This window comes from Ursus maritimus (genome assembly GCF_017311325.1).
Source record: "Ursus maritimus isolate PB19 chromosome X unlocalized genomic scaffold, ASM1731132v1 scaffold_X1, whole genome shotgun sequence".
NCBI classification, from domain to species: domain Eukaryota; kingdom Metazoa; phylum Chordata; class Mammalia; order Carnivora; family Ursidae; genus Ursus; species Ursus maritimus.
Window position 1 is genome coordinate 107,134,699 of NW_024423319.1, and position 8,430 is coordinate 107,143,128.

An 8,430-nucleotide genomic window follows, 5' to 3' on the forward strand; every position below is an offset into this window, starting at 1 on the left:
GCGAGAAGCAGGCTGAGCAGGGAGCCCGATGTGGGGCTCAATCCCAGGACCCTGGGATCATGATCTGAGCCAAAGGTAGTCACTTAACCACCTGAGCCACCCAGGCGCCCCTGTTGATATCATTATTATGGCACGGTCTACTTTTGGCACCATGCTCCTTCGGGACGTCTGATTTTTCACCTCTATGCTCCCAGTGCCTGGCACGGTGCCTGCACACAGTAGGCCTTCAACATCTGTGTCTCTGAAATGAACTGAGGAACAGAACTTCATGCTTGACACCCGAAAGGACTCCCAACAGAGACCAGGCTCTCCGAGTTCAGATGCTGGAGAAGGGAGATGAGGATGACAGACAACCCGTGCGATTTTCCCGCCCTGTTCCCCATCATTTGACTCATATTCCCAACCCCCAGCATGCCAGGCAGCCCACAGCCCATTCAGGAGCCTCCAAATGTTTGTTGGTAGAACTCTCTGAATAATTATTTAAGAAAAGTAAATGACACAGTATGTTTTCCTCAAGAGATTTCAAGCCAGCATTCTGGGTGTCAGCCATAATCCTTATTTATGTCCCTGCTGACCCTTTTATTTTTTATTTATTCATTTATTTTTAATTAATTAATTATTAAATTTTTAAAGATTTTATCTATTTATTTGACAGAGAGAGAGCGAGCACAAGCAAGGGGAGCAGCAGGCAGAGAGGGAGAGAAGCAGACTCCCCACGGAGCAGGTAGCCTGATGTGGGGGACCCTGGGATCATGACCTGAGCAGAAAGTGGACACTTAACTGACCAAGCCACCCACGCACCCCTTTTTATTTATTTTTTAAACACATCCTTTTTTCTTTTTTTAAAGATTTTATTTATTTGAGAGAGAAAGCAAGAGAGCAGAAGTAGGGGAGCAGCAGAGGGAGAGGGAGAAGCAATCTCCCCCCACCCCTGATGCGGGGCTCAATCCCAGGACCCCAGGATCATGACCTGAACCACAGGCAGACACTTAAGCCACTGAGCCACCCAAGCGCCCCTCTGCTGACCTTTTTAGAACTAGCATGTAGAACACAAAGACACAGTTACTTCTTGCTGTCACCCTGCAACCACTTTCTTGACCCCCGGAGACTCACCGTGCCCTGAGATGTGTCCAAACACCCCCAGAGGGTTCCTCCAATTTGAGAAAGCCTGGCTTAGAGGGAAGACTGCCAACCCAAGGCTCTGTCACACAGCCCCAAGAAGACACACTGGGCCAGCCTTTTTAAGAGAACCTCCACGAGAGGGGCACCTGACTGGCTCAGTTGGAAGAGCTTGTGACTCTTGATCTTGGGGTTATGAGTTTGAGCCCCATGCTGGGAGTAGAGATGACTTAAGTAAAAAAAAGAGAGAGAGAGAGAGACAAAGAGAGAGAAAACCTCCACTTGACACCAAGCCCCGACGTGAAATGCTGTCCAACCCATTCCATTTCCTCCTTTTCTCTCACTTCCAGCAAAAAACGGCATCAGCGGGAGGGGAGACTTAATTATTGCAATGCATTACTTAAATGCCTATGCCCAAATAATGACATAATCAAAAGTATTACCAAAGAAAATAATAGAGTGTATTTGGGTCCAAAAAGGAAAGCCTGGCTTCTTGTCTGAACACAGCATCTGCTACAGCTGTACTTGAAGATGTGACTAAATGTTCAACTATTACTGCTACTTAAATATATATTTTTCTGTAAGAATGATTCCTTAGTGCCTAAAGTCCCTAGAGAGGCAGTTCATGGAATAGTTAGGGTCAGGGCCTTTGTCAGCCAGCCCGGATCCTAACCTTGATTCTTCCACTAGCTTGCAGGTGACCTTTGACAAATGCTCTCATCTTTCTGTGAAGTGCACATGGTAACAGCACCTCTTTCATATACAGTTGTGCTGAGCATTAAGTGAATTCATAGAAGTACGGCACTTAGAACAGTGCCTACTGTGTAAAAAGCCCCATAGAAGGATTAGTTACTAATTACTAATGAGCTAAGAGTAACGTTTACCTGGTAGTTTCCTTTGCCCCGTCCAAATGGTGAGCGCCTGGGAATTTACAGAGCACTCCCATTCCAGCTGCCATTTGCCTGCGGCAGAGCTAAAAGATTTCCAAAGCCCACAGAGGGGCCACTTGTCTTAAAATGTATTTGATATAACTCAACAGTCAGAGGTAGTCCCAGAAGCCGATTGCAGCGGGATTGGAGTGGAGCTGCCATTTTGCAGCATGGCAGCCCCTTCCCCCCCACTTTTTTAAAGTAGCTCCATGCCCATCTTGAGCCCAGTGTGGTACTTGAACTCACAACCCTGAAACGAAGACCTGAGCAGAGATCTAGAGTCAGACGCTTAACCAACTGAGCCACCCAGGTGCCCTTGGGCTTTGCCCTTTCACCTACTGGAACTTTGGGTCTTTGTCCTCACCTGAAACACCTCTTTTGTCCAGTGGAGAAGCCCACATGTGAGCATTTGAGGCCCAGATCGAGTGCCAGCCACAGCCCGCTCACTTGCAAAACTGGGTTCCCACAGCGCAACAGTCAGCTCTCCAATGAAGAACTTTCCACCCTGCATTAGTGGCAGCATGCTAGTGTCCCTCGTACTTGACCTGTGTTTCTCTTCAACCAACACTCCTTTACTGGGACTAAAATCCAGAAAGTTTGAGTGACAAGCCCAAGGTCAGGTGCTTGGTGGTGAAATGAAGGCTCAGGGACCAGGATCCTGGTGCCCCAGTTTCCAGGCCAGGGCTCTTTTCTTTAAACTATATCGCCCTTGGGTGCCTGGGTGGTTCAGTGGGTTTAGCATCTGCCTTTGGCTCAGGTCGTGATCCCAGAGTCCTGGGATCTTCCTCTCCCTCTGCCTCTGTCTTCCTCCTGCTTGTGCTCTCCCTCTCTCTCTGTCAAGTAAATAAAATCTTTAAGAAAAAATAAAATCAAATTAAAATACTCTTAAAAAAAAAACAAAAAAATAAACTTTATTGCTCTTATGTCCAACTTCCATTATTGAATGTTGTTCACTATGGGCCACAGTATTCATAAAATATGTCGTTTCTAATCCTTCCAATCCAGCAAAATTTATTCCCTGTTTAAAGACATAGTGGGGCGCCTGGCTGGCTCAGTCAGTAGAGCATGCAACTCTTGATCTCGGGGTTGTAAGTTCGAGCACCACGTTGGGTGTAGAGATTACTTAAAAATAAAATCTTTAAAGACATAGACACTGAGGCCAAGTGACATGCTCAAGGTCACATGTCAGTCTGTGGCAGAGTGAGGTTTGGAATGTGGATCAGTCGGAGTCCAAAGTCAGGAGAATTTCTCCTCTATCATGTTGCCGTCCCTCAGTACTAAGAAATGAAAGCACCATAAAAGCACTGAATGGTCCATTTAAAATATACTCATTCTACATGCAGACAATTGTTGTTTTAAGGAAAGGGAGAAGAAAAAGAGAGATTACATTGTGGCATGCAAAGGCAAAACAATAAACATTCCTTTTCCTGTTCCTGGATCCCATTGCAGCTTCTTCAAAGCAAGTGAATTTATGCATGTTGACACAGCTCTTATTTTAAAATCTTCTTTGGCTCCGTTTTCATCTTCTTCCCCTTGGCACAACTAGTCCCATGACTCCCCTCTGTCAGGCTCTGAGAATCTACCTAAAATCCTTCTGCAGCAATTACTGTTAAGATCCACACTGCAAACGATACTTCACTCCTCCCCACTAAGCCGTAAGTTTCCTCTGCTTTCATACTATATTGCCTGGCACATCAACATGTTAATCATAAAAGTCTTGCACTTTAAGGATATACTGATATTACTATTTAAAACATAAGTTCATTGTGTCAGGAAGTTTTTTTCTTAATCTTAACTTGCATATTTTCAAAATTATTTACAAATACGTAGTTTTCTCATTTTTGTCTGAAATAGATTTTGTTTCAATCTACGTATACCAGTTGACATTAAAACTCCACAAGTAAAAATTAACATATATTATTTTAAACATGCTTCCTTTAAAAACACCAGTTTATTGCATTTTGGTTATTTGCAATTAATTAAAAATAGTTCAGAAACTTTGCATTATCATGCTTGTGCAAAAAAGAAAATTGTACTGCAATGCAAGATGTCTGCCAAATGGGAAAAATAAAGCTAAAAGAACATTCCATTGCTGTTACAAAGCAAAGGTAAGATTGATGATTGGGCCAGACTGACCTCATGTGCCTCCCACTGCGAGAAACTGAGAAGCACCCAACGTCCCATCTGTGGTCTTCTTGCCAAAAATGCATAACCTGAATCTAATCATGAAGAACCATCAGACCAGCTCAAACTAAGGGAACCTCCACAAAATGAATGGCCCATGTTCTTCAAAAAATGTCAAGGTCAAGAAATACAATGAAAAGCGGAGGAACTGTTCCAGATGAAAAGGAACTAAGAAGATATGATAATTAAATCACAACGTGTGATTCTGAATTGGATCCTGGACCAGGAAAGGAAAATAGCTATAGGAGACATTATTGGGACAAATGACCGAAGTGGAACAGGGACTGTGGATTGAACAATCGCTTTGTAGCAACGTTAAATTTCCTGACTTTGATCAGTGTACTGTGGTTGCATAACCGAATGCCCTTGTTCTTAGGAATTACACCCTGAGGCATTTTGGGTAAAGGGGCATAATGTCTCCAACTAACTCATGGTTTGGAAAAAAATTATAGATGCATGTATAAATATGTATATGCATATATACGTGCAGGGAGAGAGAGGGAGACAATAAAGCCAATGGGATAAAATGTCAATGATGGTTGAAACTGGGTAAAGATAAACAAGAGCTCCTTGCACTCTTTTCGCAACTTTTCTGTGTGTGCATTTAAAATTATTATCAGGGGTGCCTGGATGGCTCAGTCAGTTGAGTCTGCTTCTGGCTCGGGTTGGTTGTCATCCCAGGGTCCTGGAATGGACCCCACGTTAGGCTCCCTGCTCAGCGGGGAGTCAGCTCCTCCTTCTCTCTCCCTCTGCCCCTCCCCCCTACTCATGCACGTGTATGCGTGTGCTCTCTCTCTCTTTCAAATAAAGTCTTTAAAATAAAACAAAATAATTACCAAATAAGATTACCAAAGGGGTGTCTGGGTGTCTCAGTTGGTTAAGCCCTGGCTCTTGGTTTCAGCTCAGGTCATGATCTCAGGTTCCTGGGATTGAGCCCCGAGTCCGGCTCCCTGCTCAGTGGGGAGTCAGCTTGAAGGTTCTCTCCCTCTTGCTCTGCCCCTCCCCCCAACTCTAAAATAAATAAATAACTCTTTAAAAAAATAAAGTTATCAAAAACAGTGAGTGCATAGAAAACATAAAAGTGTTAGAAAGAAGAAGGAAAAGGCTCCTGAAGTGTAGATGACATAGCAGGGTCTAAGACGCGCTCGAATCTCTTGCTAACAGGCAATCTTGCCTTAAGGGAACAGTCTGCCTCTTAAAGTGCAGGGTTGAGGAAAACAGGAAGGTCTCCTTTTTGATACTTTCAGCCCATTGTTCACAGATTTAATAAAGATCCCCAGTAGGTTCGTGCCTTGTCCAGCCACTCTATTAGGCCTCCAGGTCTCAGCTTACCTTCACTGCCAACTTTGACACCTGTGTGACCTTAATTCAATGCCTGCCTCATCCTGGGTGGAGCTGGGCTTCTGGGTGGAAGATTTCGGCCAACGCCCTGTTGTCAGTTCCTTGATCACCTGAGCTCCAGTAATTCTGGATCCCTGGGGCGGGGTGGAGGAGGAGGCTGCTCTAGGTGCCCACCAAGGGCCACTCAGATACGTGTGCTGTCCCTGATCTCTGATCACACCAGGACCCTCAGTCCCTGGACCCCACACTATTTCTTCCTCCCTCCTTCACTCACCTCGTCTTCATTCCCTCCCTATGGTTGGTCCTCACATCCTCAACCCCTCAAGCCCTAGTTCTTTGTCCCTGTGCACTCCCAACACTGGATCAATCCAGCTTCTGGCCTCCTCCTGTCCTTTCCATTTGTTGCTCAGGATAACGAGGAAAACCTCACATTGGTGCTGACTGGTACACACACACATACACATGCATATGTGTAAGTGTGCGTGTGTGTGTGTTCTTCTACCCCCAACGCTGGACTCTCACCACATGTGGCAATCTTTGTTCACTCTTTTTTGGTTCTTTTGTTACTCGATCTTTCTTTGCGCTCTTTTATACCTTTGAAACCTCTTTTTCCTGTGGCTGCTATGACTTCACTATCGTTGGGCTCCTGCTACTTCTTTGACTTGACAGCTCCTTCACTAACTTCTTCATAGGTTCCTCTCTGTTTTCTCTCTAAATGCTGAGCTTCTGCAGGGTTCTGTCCTTGGCATGTCTTCTCTTCTTACAATGTACCAATGGTTCTCGAACCTGGCTGCATACTAGAATCACCTGGGAAGCTTTAAAAAAATGGTCATGACTGGGTCTTCATCCCTGATTTGATTGGTCAGTGGTACGGCCTGGGCATTGGGGTTTTTCAACCCCTACAAGGGATCGTAAAGTGCAGCAAAGGTGGAGAACTTCTTTCTCCAGGTGATCACATCTACTACTACAATTCTAGCCACCTATATACAGAAGAGTCCTAGATCTCTGCCCCTGGCTCCCCCCTCTTCCCGAGCTTTGCACTTGTCTCTGGTTATGTTTACCCCTACAGAGTCAAAGACAAATGACCAAACTGCACATTTTACCTTCTCCCCAACACGATCTTTGTCACATAATCCCAAACCAAAGATATAACATGTAAATGGAAAATAAAAACAGACTGTGGCACCATCCACTGAGCTGACCACATTAGAAACTTTGGACTCATTCTTGAGTCTTTCCCTTCACTTCCCACTCCACCAAACATCAAATCTTTTTTTTTTTTTTTAAGATTTATTTATTTATTTTAGAGAACAGCGAGAGCACACAGGGGGAGGGGCAGAGGAAGAAGGAGAGAATCCTCAAGCAGACTCTAGGCTGAGTGTGGAGGCCTAAGCGGGGCCATTACCTAAATTCAGGCCTTTATTCTTACTAACTTGCACAGTAATAAGTGGGTCCCTGCAATTCATGCTCCACTGGCTTCAATTGTTATCTTTCCAGAATATAAATCTAATGATACAGGAACCCTCTTGCTAAAACCTGTCGATGGCTGCTAAATGCCTACAGAAAAAAGATCCAGAGCTACCTATAGTTTAAAGATACACCACAACCTGGTCTTAGCCTTTGTCTCAGCTACCTCATGGTCTTTCATGAGCCAGTAATGTTAAGAAAAATTATCCAAAATTTGATAATAAGATTACTTATCAAATAATAAAAAGATTATTCCATGCTCTTTCAATGTCATACTAGACTACTGTGAAATAAGGACACCTATGTTACCTGATGCAGGGCAGTACAGTCCAGGGGAGCCACACAGGCAATTTAAAATTTTCCAGCAGCCACATTAAAAAAGGAAATAAAAAGAAACTGGAGAAATTGATGCTAATAATGCATATTATTTTACCCAATATATTCAAAATATTATTCTTTCAGTGTGTAAAAAAATTATTGTTTTTAATTAAGAAAAAAAATTTTAGGTAATCTCTGCACCCAGTGTGGGGCTTGAATTTGCAATCTCGAGATTAAGAGTCTCGTGCTCTACTGACTGGGCCAGCCAGGCTCCCCAGCAAAATTATTAATGAGATATTTTATTTTATTTTTTAAAAGATTTTATTTATTTATTTATTTGACAGAGAGAGAGAGAGAGAGACACAGTGAGCGCACAAGTAGGGGGAGTGGGAGAGGGAGAAGCAGGTACCCCACTGAGCAGGGAGCCCGATGTGGAGCTTGAGATCCCACTGAGACAGAAGGCAGCTGCTTAACCAACTGAGCCCCGCAGGCGCCCCTTAATGAGATATTTTAGATTCTCTTTTTTACCTTAAGTCTCTGAAATTCAGTGTGTATTTTACCCTTACAGGACATCTTTGCATGCTATGTTTGCAAGAGAAGTATTTAATTTACATTTAGATTTCATACAATTTACAGTTGAAAAAAGTTAATTCATAAAACCAACTTGTTTTAACATACCTAAAAATTTTCCAGTAACTAAATTGAATACCAAAAATCATTTTCCTTTAATATTTATATCCACATTTACAAAACTAGTCAATTTTTTGGAAGAAATTATTTGACTTTGAAGCAAAAGGGATGTCAGTTTCAAAACTATGTCTGTCCAAGCTATGTAAATTCATTAATTTGTGTCAACTCAGTATTAGTTTCAAAGGGCTGTTATGCTATTTGAAAAGGAATGCTAAATTTATCAATATAAACAAAGCATTCTTCAGTTTTTTTCTTAGCTTTTACAACCGATGTACATAACACCATTACAACTGAAATCTTCCCCATGTTGATTCATGTTACAAAAAGGTATAATATTATTAGTACTGATTTGAATCGTGAGAAGTATCAATTTTAACATAAA